General features: G+C 49.2%; 1 protein-coding gene and 1 long non-coding RNA gene across 8 annotated transcripts in view; one reads left to right on the top strand and one right to left on the bottom strand.

Annotated features, from left to right (window-relative positions):
- The window catches only part of LOC135920141 (uncharacterized), a 303,939-nt gene that overhangs the window by 3,807 nt on the left and 283,677 nt on the right, over positions 1-16,455 (top strand). For both annotated transcript variants that reach the window (XR_010570180.1, XR_010570179.1), the window contains exon 2: positions 1,535-1,750. This is a non-coding gene — a long non-coding RNA (uncharacterized lncRNA). The remainder of the gene's footprint in view (positions 1-1,534; positions 1,751-16,455) is intronic.
- The window catches only part of LOC135920108 (polyhomeotic-like protein 1), a 239,557-nt gene that overhangs the window by 43,798 nt on the left and 179,304 nt on the right, over positions 1-16,455 (bottom strand). The gene's annotated exons all lie outside the window — the stretch shown is intronic.

Genomic DNA, 16,455 nt, shown 5'->3' with positions numbered 1-16,455 from the left:
CATCGGACGACGATGCCCGCTGGGAGGGGCTTGCTATGAAACGAGCACGGTCGTCCTTCTCTTCGCTTCGAGGCAACACAATTTTCTCTTGCTCGCTCGCCCAGATGGAAGCCTCGTCTTATCGCAGCCCGCGCCGTTCAACCGCACTCCCCTCTCTCAGCCTCCTCTCTTGTCAATCTTCGCTGCGTGTCACCGCAGGTAGCACATCTCGTCCTCCGGTCTCTAATTATTGCTTTCGTCATTATCCCGGGGCCGCCGTATCGGACATTTGCGGCGAGTGCGACGGAAGGCGAGCGAGCGGACGTTGTTCAAGGGATCGTCAGCCGACTTACACCGCGGACGTCCCGGGAAGGAAGCGAACAGAGATATATCGGCTGCGGAAGGACGCGGCTGTCTTAAAAGATATAGGCAAAGAACACATAAAAGTAGAAAAAAAGGGAAGCACACAGGGAACGTAGCCAACTGTGTGCAGGAAACGTGCCTGCGAATGAAAGATTGATGCGTCGACGTTTGTATGCTGTTAATGAGTGACCTTAGTACCCGCGAAGCTATAGCATGCGGTGATGGAGGCCCGAAATTTTCATTCTACAGTCACCGCCGGCCTTACGTACGCAGTCACACGTGTAGCAATACATGGAGAAATATATAAAGAAAACAAACGCGGATTTCCCAATGCTGCAATGAGTTCCCAATAGTGAAGCTACAAGGAACAATCGAAGGTTTCAGGTTTATTATTATCATCATCAGCCTGTTTATGCCCACTGCAGGGCTTCTGAAGGCCTCTCTCTGCCTGCGATCTCCATTACCCGTGTCTTGCGACAACCGATTCCAGCTTGCGCCTGCAAATTTCCTAATTTCTTCACCCCACCTAGTTTTCAGGTTTCTATCGACCGCAAATGTCGTGCACTGGCGGTATAGTATTATAACTTGGATATTGCGGCACTGCTGTTGCATGCCGTCAAATGAAGGTTACGACTATTCGTGAAATAAGAAAAAAAAATTTCATCAGTTTCTCATACAAACTGTCGTTTTAAGGCAGAACTTTATCAGTCTATACGTCCATAGCCTTAAACGACTTCAAAAGAGGACTGCAATATGATATCTAGCAAATTTGCGGCGTTAGACTTGCCCTCGCAACTAATAGAACCTAATTACATACAGCGCTATTACAAGTGCTAAAGCAAATCTTTAGGCTAGAATTTATCTACTAATTTTACAGTATTAAAGATGCATCGCTATACTCATCACCTTTAGCTGTAGTGCATGGGAACTCCACCCCACATCACCAACAAAACGCACTAATTCCATATTTTTCAGGTGCCGAGTTGTTTTATTATACTTTCTTTCCCCAAGGACGATACGTGAATGACACTGTTGTGAACCACAAACTGTCAGATTACGAAAAATCATCGTGGTTAAATTGCTGCTGTTCGTTTCGCTGTGTATCGCTGTTGTATTTTCCTCTACACTGCCCACCCTGCTTGGACGTTGCTAGTTCGTTCTATTGAATAAATATCGCACTCTTATTTTTCAGAGTTTGGTCAACTAATAATCCACGGCCACTTGCACACGGTAGGTGCTGTATGGAAAGCACAACTGCTGAGAACTGTGCACTTACTAGGAAGGCTTACCAGGCTCGGAACTAATTTGCCACCGACGGATCATCCTAGCGGTTGTCACTGCAGTTACGGGTTGCTTGACCAACGCGTGTGAGTGCTCAGCTGCTCACTGTGAACAAGACCCTCCATAGGTAGGAGTACTATACATCTTATACACGGCTTAATTGCCTTAGGTTGGATTTCTGGCTTTTGCTGTAACTTGAACAGGCTGTGCGACACATCATGAAACGCATGATTTCAGGGAAAAGGATGCTGCTTTATGAAGGGGCACTCAAATGCAGAAACAATTCAGTGGCAAGCAAATCGCCAAGTACGAGTAAACACGATTGATATTTAAGACTAATGAACAGGTATACTATGTCAAGTCTCGCTGTAAGCTGTTAAATACAAGTGACGTCGTAAAGAATTGTACGAAATACAAACCATGCATATCATGAGAAGCCAACAGACAAAGACACCAAGGAAAACATAGGGGAAATCGCTTGTGCTTACTAACTGAATTAAAGAAATGATAAATTAATGGCAATGAAAGTGGATGAAAAAACAACGTGCTGTGCATAGGCGTTCAAGTGACCGTCTTTGATCATGGCATTGAGGCGACAACGCTGAAAATACTACCGAGCGCACCAAGGGAGTACAGCAAAATTATCACACAAGATATGAATATGAAGACTTTAGGGTAACTAGTTTACAGCGATTACTGCAGAAAATTCTAACTACGCATCAAAGTGGCGTTAGAATGGTCAGCTGCGATGGATGTGCTTGCACAACTTTCGTACAACTTTGCGACAGCAAGGGAAAAGTAAAAGGTGCGCACTGCCCAAATCAGGCGCTCACAAGACCTTGTTGTTCCCGTAATGACAACAAAGATCTCTCTGCGACAAGCACCCCATCGACAGCCAGCACTCCAGATAGCAGCAGCACGTGGGCCACCGTATCGGGGAAGAGCTTCGCATATATCCGGAGCTACGCAGAACTGGCCGAACCATTGGTCCACGCGGTGGCAAAGATAGACGAGGCGATAGGCTGGTTCCCACAGTACAGGCAGAAGATCAGTCAGTAAACCATTGAGAGGAGCAGTCAGCCGTTACAAACTGCGCCGACAAACATCACGCATTCAACCACGAGCGCCGGCTCACCCGCGAACGCCGCACGCGGCACGAGCGGACGGCAATGTGAACTACGTGGCTTTTGCGCATGCGCGACCTTGGGCGAAACCACTTCGCTCCCAGGGGGGACGGTGAGCGCGTTTATGAACAGACGGCGACTGCGTTGCTGCGCATGCGCGACCTTGGGTGAAACCATTCCGCTCTTGGAGGGAAGTGGGGCTCTGTAGCATGCGAAGAACTTTGGAAGGCAGCGGAAGAGAGAAAGAGGCGAACAAGCAGGGAATGCCAAGGGCGTTGTCCGCATTTTGTGCACTTCTGAGAGCTCGCTGCCGCAGGGCCAATGCTTCCTCTGCCGCTTTCGCCGGCGGGGCGTGCGTTGCCGTCGTCCCAACCCTGGGTGTGTCGCGAGTCCAAGGTACAACCCGATATCCAGGCGGCGGGGAGAGTGAGGATAGATAGAGAAATAGGGGGGCAGGGTGCCCGCGCGAGCGGGCGGGCTTGCTTGATTGCAGTCAAATTACGGCCTAGCCTCGAGAAGACGGCCGACCGAGAACCCCCTCTCTCTTGGTTTGTTTTGCTTTTACGTCCCCCCAAGAGCTAGGCCGGAACGCGCACTGACGCCGTCAAAATGTTTTGGCGCGTGCGATGTGCCGTGCGGAGAAAGGCGGCAACGGCGCCGCCACCCAAACACGGCTCCAACGAAGCAGGGCGCCAGATAATCGACATGAACTACTTTCGTTTACTTTCATTTCTTCCGTTTGTTTTGCGGCAGCTGAAGAAAGCTGTCGTGGTGGGCGTCACTCTCCCAGGGAGCAGTGTTACAACCCTTGAAAAACGACTGCCACGTGCGTCACACTCCTCAAAGTGCAGCTGTTTCTTGTGTCCTAACACTGGCTAATAAATACATGTAGCCCTATGCAACCTATGTAACCATCGCATGTAAGCCTATGCAATGTTCTGGTCACGGAAACAGCATATAGAGAAATAGAAGTGGTTCTTGATGAGAAGGGGAACAAGCAAGAGGGAAAACACGGTGGCGAACTCAGGGGGTGGCGTACCGGGTGCGCGCCCTTCCCCAGCCCACGCCCTCTGAAACAAATTTCTGGCTACGCCACTGAAGACACGCCTACTTGCAGACGCTGAGCGCGCGACAATGGTGCATATGCAGCTAAACAAAGTTTTAAAGGGAATATCCACACATGGTTTTCGAATTCGTAAATCTCTGCCACGTGATTCTCGCACGCAAATGAATGACGCTTAGGAAGTACGGAGGTTCGGAAATACTTTTAATTTAATTCGAGGCTAAAGTTATCCTTATTTAATTCTCTATAATTTTAATTTAAGAGTGGTCTACGATCAGCTGCGTCATCGACATTACCACGACGTCGTGACATGGGAAAACATTTGCTCACTTTGAGTAGCGACACTGCTAGGCGTGATAATTAAGTTATTATAATAATTATAAGCAAGATTGTCGCACGTGTTTCTTCTGGCTGCACTTGCGTCTGGCAGCCGCAGCAACGGCAGGAAGTGAGCTAGCGAGTGTAACATGACGTCATGGCGCATCCACTCCGTGAGTACCGAACACTTTTTGACCGTAAGAGTGCTGTTTGCCATTGGCCGACCGCATTCGCTAATATGTCGAACATCACGGTTGGCTGGTACCTATTCTTACGCTAGAAATGTTCGTAAGAGGAAGCTTTAGCTCGGGCCCAACTCCGACGCGGTCTATTCAAATACATGTAGAACGCAAGAACGCTTTTCTGAGATAACCCCTGGATCAATTCTGATGAAATTTGTTGTGTGTGAAAGAGAAAGTTAAATTCTAGTGACTGTTGGAAGCGGAATTTCGATTTAGGCCTTGAATTTTGGCGAAACGATTTTCAAACATTCGAAAGATCGAGAATATAGACGCACGACGTTTATAAATTAATAACTCGGCATCAAGAACAAATATCGCGCTTCTGTAAACGGCAACCATTAAAACATTTTTCCAGAAGAGGGTTATGGCGCCGAAAAAACACAACACACAGCAAGCGAGACGGGACAGGCGCTTGCTGTGTGTTGTGTTTTTTCGGCGCCATAACCCTCTTCTGGAAACATGCACCAACTAGCCCCCCAACAAGTATTACTCATTAAAACATTTAAAGCGGACAAATTCGATATGTCAATTTATATCTTATGTGAATTAGTTACGCTGTGTACAAGGATTCTGCAAAAGCTGTATTTAAATATTACTGAATTTTTCTAAATTCATGTGTAACGTATCAATTTTGTCCGCTTTAGATGTACTATCAGATGCATTTCACAGAATTGTGATATCAATTTTCCTTGCTGAGTTACGCAGTTGTAAACTTATAGTTTCATTTTCAGAAAATTTTCTATTTTTGCCAATTTTTAGTAGAAACTTGAGGATCTAAATCAAATATTCGAAACCAACAGTCACTAGATTTTAAGTTTTTCTTTTAAATGCAATAAATCTTGTCAAATTCGGTGCAGTGGTTGCCGAGAAAAACTAAAATCTCCTTTTACATGTATTTAGATAGGAGCTCCCGAGCTAAAGCTTCCTCGTAAGATCAAATTCCAGCCAATTATGACTACATATTAGCAACAGTGCCAAAGGGCACACACGAACGAAAACCTTTTTTAAGTACAGACCGTGGTGCATGTGTGTGTGTGTGTGCGTGTGTGTGTGTGTGTGTGTGTGCGTGTGCGTGTGTGTGTGTGTGTGTGTGTGTGCGTGTGTGTGTGTGTGTGTGTGTGTGTGTGTGTGTGTGTGTGTGTGTGTGTGTGTGTGTGTGTGTGTGTGTGTGTGTGTGTGTGTGTGTGTGTGTGTGTGTGTGCGCGCCACAGAAAAAGAAAAGCTATGGGGACACCTAAACAACTCTCATGATGTGTAAATGGGAGACCGCATATTGTTGCCCAGTTTAGTGCTGCTGAGTTATGTTTCCGAGTGCAATGTTGCCGCTTACGAGGTCGCGACAACGGAAGACAACAAACTGGGGCCATATTGCGATCTGTCAGCCGAGTTTTATCTGCGGAGTTCTCATTAAAGTAGCGTTTCACGCACATTGCGTTGAGTGTTCTTTGCCGGCTACACCACTTCGCCGAGCGATGGCAGTACTTTTCCGAACGGCGTCATCGTGTTGACAATGCACTTCGTCATCGGGTTCGTATAGGCGAGCTACACCTCGTACTCTGGAGGGATGTCGTAGTCTTCGTCGTTCGACGACGGGCATCTTAATCATCGTCGTTCATGGCTTTCGGCGACGGCGTCTGCGGGCCCCCGACAACGCGAAAGGCTGAGCGAGCGGCTGCCGCTCGCGCTGCTACCTAGTGAATATCCCATAACCACATACGCAGGCTCGAACATATTCATCACTCCTAATGGTAGCTGCCAAATGGGGAGGGCATACATTTTCTTTTTCCGATGTTCGCAAGAGCGACTGTGTGCAATTTGTTTTTAGTTACTAAAATATTTTACGTGATGCAAGCGTCGCGTCTGACGAGCATGTCTGTGCAAAAGCTGCATGGTGTATTCGCGACGTTTATTTGAGCGCCAACATGGGAACGTACAAGTCGTAGTAATCTGTTTCGTAGGGTGGTGGATGAAGGGCTGGGGTTGTCACATTTGTTCCTCAAGCAGATTGTAACCAGGTTGCTTTTTTTACGTGATCAATAGGATGCTTTTCTGAGAACAATGATACAAGCCCGATTACGCGATTCATTGCGTAATCGATTCAAATCAATTGCCTGATCGTGTAGTGCCGTCCATGTATACGGGGCCGATGGCTTTAAGTGTATTTTTGCGCGAAGTGTTCGCATCTTTTCATGTACTAAGGACGAGTTTTTTAAGTGAATATCTGGCCGCTGTTACTCGTAAGAAATTGTACAAAGATCTTGTTGATGTATTCTTGCCTGTACCTTTGTATCGTACAGTATTCGTGTTAGGTTCAGAACGAGATGTTCATAAGAGAGTTAAAAGAATGCCGGTAAGAGCCTCTGTTAAATCTTTCTTCTTCCGATTACAAACAGGCACCCTCCCAGTGAAGCCGTGGCTGCAAAGCAAATGCATATTTGTGCCTTGATCTGTGAATTGCTTGATATGCAAAAAATCGCAGACGATCGAGCACACCTTTATGGATTGTCATGACGCAGTATGTTTTGTGGGATGTCCTAAAACGCGGCATTAAAAGGGATTTGCCGATAAGTCAATTCGGGATACGTTTCCTTCCATGCGCTGAACCAGGGAGAGTGCCTTACGCCCTGTTAACGCTTCTGTGCATGCATAGCGTGTGGAGAACGCGAGCGTATTGCTTATATTAAACACGAGCAAATTGCTGAGACCCCTGCCCAACAGTGCTTCGTTGAAAGTGTGCTATACATACGCGAATTCTCCTGTGCAGAGAGCAATCCTCGTGATTGGCTACCTGTTTTGGACATACTGACCAACCTACATCGTTTTTATCAAAACACACTGGTCAGGCATTGACTAGTGTTTTTATGGCCATGTAATATTTACGATGTAGCTCCTTTTGCCAAACCGGTAATAAAGAATGAAAGAAAAGCAACGGTGGCGTAGTGGTTAGCGCACTCGGCTACGGAGCGGTAGCAGTGGTGGTGGTGCAGCGGATCGTATGCCAGAAAAAAAAAATATATTATTATTTTTTCTTTCCGGGAAGAACGCCACGATTCCAGGACCCTCTTGATGGTATAACTCCGAAGATGCATGAATGCGTCACGCAACGCAAGTCACGCTCTTGAATCGGTACACTACGCACAAGACGACGAGAGGCGCCTTTCTTTCGTACGTCACTTCAACGAAGGAAAAAAAAATAATAAACAGCAAAAACAAACAATAATAATAACAAAGTAAAAGAAATCTCTACGGTCTCTCGTGCGCGTCGTCTAGTCTCGTGGGAAGCAGCAGTAGCAGACGTCAGCGTCTGGCTCCTGGAAACGAAGTCGACGTGCGGCCCTTATTTATGCATCAGTGCGGTGACGCTACCATCACAATCTATCACCAGCGCGACGTACCGCGCAGCCGTTACTGAGCCCGCTGTCGGACGGATTTTTTTTTCCCCCGAGTCTATCGCGTATACAGAAAAAAGAAGGGGACAGAAAATATGATGATGGCGATATCTATACGCCGACGGCAGCAGGAGAAAGACCATTGCCAGGGGGGAACGCCGCTCTATGGGCATCGCGCGTCGTCTGCTCGACTGGCGCGCGTATTTTCTCGTTCACATAGCGGCGTTCGCAACGTCTTATATATATATATATATATATATATATATATATATATATATATATATATATATATATATATATATATATATATATATATATATATATCGACGTCTCATGGTATAATTTGTATATATTACCCGAGCGACAATTTCTTAGTTTTCTGGAAGCTAGTGGGACACGTTATTATCTGAGAAGCACGTTCAGAACATATATCGGTGTCAAGAAGCAGCTAACATCCGCGACGGGCAAAATTTGCAGCCAATCATCGCTCGCCTCTCGCATCAGGGGCTTTGTTTTATACCGCGGAACGTCAGAAAAGCGTTTCCCGACCGCTTGTTCGCCCTTACCTTCGCGCATTGCTGACGTTCATAAATACATTCAGTTCTGTCTCGTGAAAGTCATGCAGCATGTTTAACGCTATGTAGCAAGGATGATCCAATCGGTAAAAGCGAGCGTGTATTCTTCAGCGGCTGCGTCGCCTGCTCTTGATGGAGCAGACGTCTTTCAAAAACGTCGTCTGCCCCTGCTGGAGAGCACACGACGCTATTGTTGCATGACGTCTGGCCACTCTGTTCGTCGAATGCTGTGCAGCGAAGAGCAGCACGCGTACAGTTTAAGGGCAGGTTAAACTCGGCACTATTTTCTTCCCTCACGCTACTGATGGAATCTGCATTACCCTGCAGCATTGGAAGTGCTGCACTGTTTTTGTGAGGCAAAAAGTGTGTGTGGACACGACCGGCTCACCAAATTTTAATCTGTGCACGGCATGGCGATGCCGACAACGCAACGAATGTATCCTCCATGCCTCCGTGCATGACGGACCTTCGCGCACGTCTCTTCCAAGACTTGAACGCTCAAATGCACAGCAACTGTCGAGTTTGTTCCTTCGGAGAGAACAGAATTCGCACAAGAAGCATATTATAACTGCTGCATTTCCATCGTTTAGGAAGTAACTGAAAAAAAAATTCAGAGAGCAAATAAGAACAGGACACGGAGCCAGTGTCTTCCCTGTCTTGTTCTTTGGTAGTCTCTGGATTTGTTGTTTCTTCTGAAGCGCTGTAACTGCAGAAGTTACCAGAGATCCAGCTAGCCCAGCTTTATGTGAGAGGCATATTACGTACAATGAAAATGCATGAGGTAAAAATCATCCTCATTTGGACGTCATTTCGAAACAGTGTTGTGTCTGATATCCAAGTAACCGCGTTTGTTGTTTCATGTCGAAATGCACCTTCGCGCCACCCGCTCGAGAGAGAATCGGGAACGGCGGCACGGCGGAGAGCCCAAGCTGCCAGCCGGCTGCCAGGCTGCACTACTGGAGAGCCAGAGCTCGCGCCAGTCACAGGGAAGCAAGAAGACCGTTGTAAATGTCCCTTTCGACGTCTGTACCGTCATCTGTTCATACACCGCAAGAACGCGGACGGTTAAACGCCACTAGTATCTGGTAGGTATGCCGGGTATATGCCCAAAATCTGCACGGTGGGTTACGATAACTACCTTGTAGCGTCACTCGCGAGTCCATTTCGAAACGAGCACTGGAATCTAAGCACTAGGCCCTCGCCTTTTCGCCCCGTGCGACACTGACGCTCCTTGGCCAAGAATCGAAATCGAACTAACCACGTCGTGCTCGGCCTCAGACTGTTCCTGCCGTTCAATCACCGCCTAGGTTGATTTGAATGAATGATTAATCTAAACAGCAACCAACGTGTGGGCAGTGTGCATGCATCGCGGCGTTTTCTGCCGAGCACCAGTGGATGCTTCGCCGACACTCGAGGCTTCAGCAAAGCTGCACGGTATTAGTCGGACACGGTGCGGCCGTCGTGGTAACAAGAGAGACACCAGGAGGGAGAGGAGGATGGAAGAATGAGGGGAAGGGGGAGGGCATCATTTGTTGCGCCCCCTCAGCACCAACCGATGCGGGCGGCGTGCTCTTCTTCGGAGAGAGGCAAAGAAACTGTGCGAAAGGAAAAAAAAGAAAGAAAGAATAAAGGCTCCGGGACTACCACGCTCGCCTCCTGCTTCCTCTCGGCGCCTCTCCCCAGCACCCTCGAAAACCTGACGCCGCAGCCGCCGGAAGGCTGGGCTCTTCCGAAGGAGCTTCTCCCCGCTGCCACTGTAGTACCACCGGCACCACTACGGGCCCGACCGAGCACACAGAGGGAGACCCACGCTCCAGGCCCGAAATAATAAAGAAGCCATTAGACTCGAGAGAGACCCACGGCACGGTCGTATAAAGGCGGGGGGGCTTCGACGCGAAATGCCCCTCAGAACGGCACGGCACCGTGCACCTCTCCACCCATCCACCCACTTTCTTGGCGAAGCCGTCAAGGAAGCGGCACTTCTCCCCGACACCATCACTCCGGCGATGGCGACGGAGAGCCATGCTTTTACAGAAAGCAGGGCTCGCGCCTTTCAGGCGGCCGAAGCGGCGCAGTGGGTACGTGGTGACCGTTCTCGTCCACTGGGGCTTTCCGCGCCGTCTCCTGGCCGACCCGGAGCCAGCCGCCGCCCGCTTCGAGAAGCTCCATCGCGACGTTGACATCGCCCCGTGCATAGAGTCGAGCACGACGTCTTTTGTCCACGTCATCTACTGCCGGGCCCCATCCAGTGAATAATTCACCCAAAAGATTGAACGTAAAATCGCAAGCACAAGGCAAGGACGTAGTGGGTGTTACCGTTACGACCCGACTTTTACCAGCGAAATTTTCTTTTCAATGTACACGGCGCTCAAGCTACAATGTATACGCTTGAAACAATGCTCGCTGTTTGCAGACTGGGCCCGTTTTCACAAGACCTCGCGCGATAGGATTGCGCGTAAAAGCAAATACCAGCCAGCCCTGATGCTGATGCGAAGGCCGCTGGCCAAAGGAAAAGAGCACTTACGAATGAAACAAAGGTTTTGTGAATTTGGCCCCTGGTTTTAAAACGCTGCGTGTTGACGGAACAACTTCCCCATTTCCGAGATAGCTGTGCGCGATATGACGTCGTCTTTTTAAAGCTAAGCACTCTTTGCCTCTTGCCAGGCACTTTGCCTTGTAAGTTCCCGTCTCATCTCGCTTGGGCCCTCATCAAATAAAATTTATATGTCCGCAGCTGGGATATTAACAAGCGTACAAATGACAGAAGCTCTGCCCATTATATATGCCACAGGCGTCTGCGTGGAGCAAGAGAACAACTTTGCCACGCTCCATCTCACGTGCATGCAAGCTAGCACTTATTGGAACGGCTGGCGCCCCTCTTGTCAATTCGCGTAGCAACAATTCTCGTGCGACAGCGCGCCAGTTTCCTCTATTATTCCCTCGCTGCAGGTAAGCATTTGATGCGTTATGCGACAGTGCACCCTTCGGGATTGCCCAAAGGTGTATACCCATGTCGTAGCATTTGCACCATCTAGTAACACTGCGGAACTACAAGCAGTCCTAGATGGCTGCAGCTACTTTCAATAGGCTTCGCATAACACTGCAGGGTTCATACGCTGGGCGATATCTGCACGTAGTTATGTTTTGCAATACTTCTGCAACAACGTTCCATCACAAAGCATTCACAGCGGCTTCCCCACAAGGCGTCCTGCACCGTGTCAAGGCTCGGGCTCACGCGTGATTTCTGAAGCATCAAGCACACAGCGCGCGAGACGGGTATCCATGCAAATGCGGCTACTGGTTCCTTTTTTTTTATATATATATACTCATCTCCCAAGATAGCTCCACGCATGCGTGCTGTTTCTACGAATCGGCAACACACCAAAGCTTCCTCCTGATCGTTTACTTCTGCAGACTATAAAAGTAGGAACACGTGACCGTGAAGAGCAGACGACTAAAAAATGGGAAAGTTTCTCGTTGTTTCCAAGAACAGAGATCGCGAGAAGAAGCACCGAACACAAGCACGCAATGCGAGCAACAGACCCCGACGACGTCGTTCTCCCTTCGCGTCTGAAACATTCTGGCCGCCCTTCATCGCGCACTGGGAATAATATGAGCAGCAGCGAGTCCGCATGTGCTCGCTGGAGCGCACGAGATATGTCCGCAGGCAAATTACGGCCAGCCACGTATCGCACGCGCCGAAGAGAGCGCGTGCCACGCGCTCCTGACGTTCCGCCTCCCGACGCTTATAACCAGGCACTCGTCTCCCCCCCCCCCCCCCCGCTACTGGTCGCCCCTATTCCACACAAATTCCATTCCCTTTCTTATACCCACTCCCCTCGCGATTTAAGAAACGAGCGCGGTGGAGTATAAGTACCACGCGCTTTCTATGGAGGGAGCGTTACACGTGCAGAAGTGCGCATGAGTGCGCTTTCAGCTATGCGTTCGTCTCGCAGAAGAACCCCGTTGTTCCCCTATCAAATCAAGGGAAACCGCGGCGTTACACGGATATGGCACCGCGTCCAAAGTAGGGCTCGTTTGCAAAATAGAACGCAATGTCGCTCCCCGCGAAACGCGCAAAAGCAGCGGGAGGAACTGAGAAGCGAACAAACAAACAGCAATCTATAAAAGCCATATAGCTCTCCCCCACGCTCGCGTTAGGGAGAAAAGAAACCCTATCTGTTTCTGACGTGCCGCGTCGTGATGCTCTTCTCCTTTTTTCTTTCTTTCTTTTTTTTTTTTTTTTTAACGAGCGCCCCCCGGCCGGCGTCGAACGCCGGGCGCGGTTACATAATTGTTATCTCGAGAGGCTGGGCTGTTTAGAAGACGCGATGGCATTTCCTTTGACAGTATATTGCGGTACGCTCGGTTGTGGCGCATTTCCTTGCGCAAGCATCTCTCTCTCTCTCTCTTTCCTTTTTTTCAGCTGTCACAGAAAAGCGCACGCCGATGGCGACACAGAAAAGATTGAGAAACATTTTTTTTTTTTTTTTGCAAACAACGAAATGTTTTCCGAGGCAATCTGCACGGTGGAATGAACAAATTCTCGCAGGCTAATAATTATATAGGTCTTGCGATACCATCCTGAAGCCTCCCGTCTGGGATAACGTAACGGTTATATATATATATATATATATATATATATATATATATATATATATATATATATATATATATATATATATATATATATATATATATATATTCTTCGATGGTCCGAGCGGCACTGCACCCATTTCATCATTAGGATCGGCCATCCGTACGCGGTGTATGATAGTAAAGGAATAAAATCAAGCAAGAGCAATTCCTACATTATATCCGCCGGTTTAGCTACTTACTAGAATATATTGGCCTAAATCGCAGGACAAAGGCCTTTTTTTTTCCCCAGTTACGCGATTCTTCGAAAACGTACTAGAATACTTTATTGATGATGGCGTCTCTGCCGTAGGTTTACGCCAGCCAGCAGACAAGTGTAACGGGGTCGGTCAGTGCTGCCGTCGAGGTCCCCAGGCGGTACTGTATAACAGGGAGCGCACACTCCACCGTAAGCGTATTGACCTTTGCGGAGCATCAGGTTACCGAAAACGTGTGCGGCCGGATCGGTGGCGCCACCGGGTGGCATAGAGTAGCTGCTGGCATAACGTAGTACCCGACGGCAGTGCATAGTCTCTTATTTCTTCTTCGACAAGAACACATATAAAACATTAAAAGAAGACGTTTCTCTTGCTGTAGTTGGAAAAAGGTGTCGCTACTACACAGCGTTGCTGCAATACTCGCTGAAATGCTAAATATCTGTAATGTCTAATGTTACAGCCAGCCACGTAGAAACGCTGCCAGAGGCCTTCACTAATTTCGCTCCGTTCCTTCCGACTCGGTGCAGCGAACAACCAAGCCACACAGGAAGACGCGGCGACACACACACACACACAGTCGCGCGTCGCATGCCCTCCCTTGTCCACCACAACCAGTTGAACGACCCCTCGTACCACGGCCCCGAGAAGGTGTCCCCCAAGGAAGAACAGAAGTGGCCTTTTCCCCCTTTGCATCCGCCAGCTTGACTCGAGAAAAGCAGCGGCAACGCGCTCCCTGCGATAAGCGCACGCAGTTATCGTCACTGGGCCGTCGTATATACGTAGTGATAACAACGTGGGCGCGTGAGGCCCTTACCGTCATCATTCACTGCCAGCGGTTGGAACAAACCTGCGCTATAGCTATTCTCAATGTCGCGGCCAGCCAATGACCTCCGCGATAGCAGACCTTGCGAGGAACAGATCTGCTCGTTTGGTCAAACGCAGGGCGCATGCGAGATAGACGTTAGCGCAACACCTCCGGAGGGTCTGCACGCATCCGACATTCTCTGGAAAGCACGCGTAGTAATGGGCCAGTGTAAAGGAAGCTAATAATAATAATAATAATTGGGGTTTTACGTGCCAAAACCACTTTCTGATTATGAGGCACGCCGTAGTGGAGGACTACGGAAATTTTGACCACCTGGGGCTCTTTAACGTGCACCTAAATCTAAGCACACGGGTGTTTTCGCATTTCGCCCCCATCGAAATGCGGCCGCCGTGGCCGGGATTCGATCCCGCGACCTCGTGCTCAGCAGCCCAACACTATAGCCACTGAGCAACCACGGCGGGTCGTGTAAAGGAAGCTCTAGCAGGCGCCCTTTGACGCTCGAAATTTATCCGACGACATCCACCCGCGTCGCGCACTGTCCGATTTCAGATGCCATGCATTCTCCTTCCTCTACGAGGCTATGGGACAAACAACGCAGGGACAAGTGCATTCGCACGATGGCCCTCCTGATGACAGGGCTCCAAAGCCCCTTGATCACTGACTCAGGAGCTTTCCCATAGAGCACCAAAACTCGCGCTATCCCTGCATTTTTCCTCCGTCATCATCATCATCATCATCATCATGAGCAGCAGCAGCCTATTCTATGCCCACTAGCGATCACCAATTATCACGTCTTACGTTAGCTAGTTCTAAGTTGCGCAGGTATTCCTGTGCGATTCCTGCGTGCGTACAGGTATAATAACGCACAGTGATACAATCTAGTTGTTTTATGTGGTTATTCTGATTTGTGCTCGCCTTCAACGTGATCCAAACCAGTGCTGGTTGTTCTGGTTCTGTGCTATCTTTCATTGGTTCAAAGTCACTCCAACAACAGCTGAAGTCTCAATGTTCTGCTTATCAGTTGTTTTTTTTCTTTGCAACTTCAACATTGATGCCACGCACAACTTAGAAGTGGCGTGTGGCGTACGTGCTCGCTGCGTTGGTTGTGCGTTCACATGCGCGTGCGGTCCGGGCCCCGCTTGGCCCCTGAGGCAGTGGTCGCGAGGGTTTCCGCGAGCCCTTTCCCGGTCGACACACGAGAGCAGAAAGGGGAGGCCAGCAGGCCCGCGTAGTAAGTTCGCTTCGTGGGAACGGCGCCAAGAAACTCGCGGAGACCCCATGCCCTCGACACCGCACCCGCCTGCCGACGAGACCGCACCCGGTCCCGGAGGCACCGTCTTCGAGGGTCGCTCCTTCGTGCGCTGCCGTAGTGGGGAATGAGCTGTCGCTTCTCGCTAACTGTGACCAGACATGCTGTGACTTCCCTCTGCTCAAGGCTAACTGTTACACTGTATAACACGGTAATTAATTTCCCTAGCCTTTCGATATTGCTGCAACTGTCATATTATATATATATATATATATATATATATATATATATATATATATATATATATATGTATGTATGTATGTATGTATGTATAATAATAATATATGGGGTTTTACGTGCCAAAACCACTTTCTGATTATGAGGCACGCCGTAGTGGGGGACTCCGGAAATTTTGACCACCTGGGGTTCTTTAACGTGCACCTAAATCTAAGTACACGGGTGTTTTCGCATTTCGCCCCCATCGAAATGCGGCCGCCGTGGCCGGGATTCGATCCCGCGACCTTGTGCTCAGCAGCCCAACACCATAGCCACTGAGCAACCACGGCGGGTTATGTATGTATGTATGTATGTATGTATGTATGTGTGTGTGTGTGTGTTAACTGCAGGCTACCTTTTCCTCCTGCAGGCTTATGGAAAGCAGGTAATCCTTGCATTTTACCAGAAGAACGGCAATTACAGGGGCACGTTGGCTGCTTTAACGATGCATATATGCCTTGCGGGCTGTCTTGTCCTTATCGGCCCCTAACATCGAGCCTAACTAACCCTCGAGTCGAACAGCTGAACATCTACTACAGCTCAACACACGTATACCCGCGTGCGAGCCGGACAGTTTTCGCCGAGGCAACGCGCTGCGCTGGAAATCGCCGTTGGGTGTTCCCGGACGCTAGCGCGCTGTCGACGGTCGACCCTCCAGCCGAAGCCACCTTCGCACGCCGTCCACATGCGATGCGGCGGCGAAAATGCGTCCGCGCGTAACGGTCGTCGCGGCACATGCCATTACGGCACGTGCTCTCTCATTACGTATACGGAACGCGTGCTGCGACGCATCGGGTGCGCGTGTGTATTGTATCACAGAAGCCGGCGACGAGCGGCCGGGGCAATTTCGCGCTCCAACACGGAGATGGGCGATACAGTGAGTTACAGTGTGTAACGTAGCCCGCGCCTGTTTTCTC

This window comes from Dermacentor albipictus, chromosome 2 (genome assembly GCF_038994185.2).
Source record: "Dermacentor albipictus isolate Rhodes 1998 colony chromosome 2, USDA_Dalb.pri_finalv2, whole genome shotgun sequence".
NCBI classification, from domain to species: Eukaryota; Metazoa; Arthropoda; class Arachnida; order Ixodida; family Ixodidae; genus Dermacentor; species Dermacentor albipictus.
This window is presented reverse-complemented; position numbering and strand designations above follow the sequence as displayed.